General features: G+C 41.9%; 1 pseudogene across 1 annotated transcript; it reads right to left on the bottom strand.

The window, feature by feature from the left end:
* Positions 1 to 656: 656 nt before the first annotated feature.
* On the bottom strand, positions 657 to 1021 carry LOC308344947 (small ribosomal subunit protein eS25-like; annotated as a pseudogene). The gene has a single exon. The product of its transcript is annotated as a small ribosomal subunit protein eS25-like (transcript).
* Positions 1022 to 1262: the final 241 nt, after the last annotated feature.

The following is a 1262-nucleotide window of genomic DNA, read 5'->3' as shown; positions in this document are numbered from 1 at the left end:
TTACTTGGGTCTTCTCCAGTTTGTTTTAGCAATGTTTTGTAGATACTCAAACATCAGTCTTGCTTATCTGTTGTCAAATTTATTCCTACAAGATTTGTATTTTTTAATAATTTTTAAAATTTTAATTTTCGGGCACCTGGTTGGCTCAGTCAGTTAAGCGTCTGCCTTTGGCTGGGTCATGATTCCAGGGTCCTGGGATGAGTCCCACATCCAACTCCCTGATCAGCAGGGAGTCTGCTGCTTTCTCCACCCTTCCCCCTGCTTGTGAGCTCTCTCTCACATTCTCTCTGTCTTTGAATAAATAAATAAAAATCTTTAAAAAATTGATTTTCATTTTTTTTTTGCAAGAATATTGAAAACAGAATTTTTTCTTTCTTTGGTGTTCTGCCAATTTGATAAACTTACTATTAGGAATAGCAGCTTTTTTGTAGGTTCCAAAGGATTTTTTATGCACTCATTTTTGTTTAACAATAAGGAGAACTTATTACTTCCTTTCTAATCTGGTGCCTTTCTTTTTTATCCTAGTTGTACTATCTAGAACCTTTAGTACAATGTGAAATAGATATAATAAGTTCAGACATTGCCGTATTTTTCCCGATTTCTTTTTTTTATTTAATAAAGTTTTATTTTCCAAAATGTACAGTTGGTGGATCTTGTTCATGCATCTTCACCATTAGCTGGGACATCTCCACCCTTGGTGTTTCTGGAGTAAATTACTTGAGCTCTGTGCTTTGAAACCAGTTTCATAAGTCCTTTACTAAGGAGCTCCTGACGGGTTGCCCTGGCCAGGGAACCTCGAATCTTCAGTCTCTCAGAGACAACAGCTGGAGTTATAAGCTTATAGTGGGGAACTTCTTTACAGAGTTTGTCGTATGTCGCTTTATCAAACAAGACCAAATTACTGAGCTTGTCCCGAACTTTGCCTTTGGACCACTTCTTTTTGGCCTTGCCCCCAGGTTTGTTCACTGGGTCTTTGTCTTTTTTGGCCAATTTTCTTCTTCTTGTCATCCTTGACGGGCATAGTGAAGCTGGGAGAGCAGCATCCACCCCTATAGCCTCACTAAGATGTAGGACAAAAATGAAGCGCCGCTTCCCCTACCCGCCCAGAAATCTCCACCCAGAGTTAGCGCCTCCGGGGGTAAAGGGCGAAGCCCGCTGAGGAAGGTCGGAGGCTTGGCCCCTTCCTATAGCCAGGAGGGGGCAGTCCTTCAGAGCCACGCACTTCCGGCGCTGCCTGTAGCTTGCTGGGTTTGCGGTTAGTT

This window comes from Martes martes (assembly GCF_963455335.1).
Source record: "Martes martes genome assembly, chromosome: 6".
Taxonomy (NCBI): domain Eukaryota; kingdom Metazoa; phylum Chordata; class Mammalia; order Carnivora; family Mustelidae; genus Martes; species Martes martes.
The sequence above is the reverse complement of the archived record's forward strand: the minus strand, read 5'-3'. Positions and strand labels throughout refer to the sequence as shown.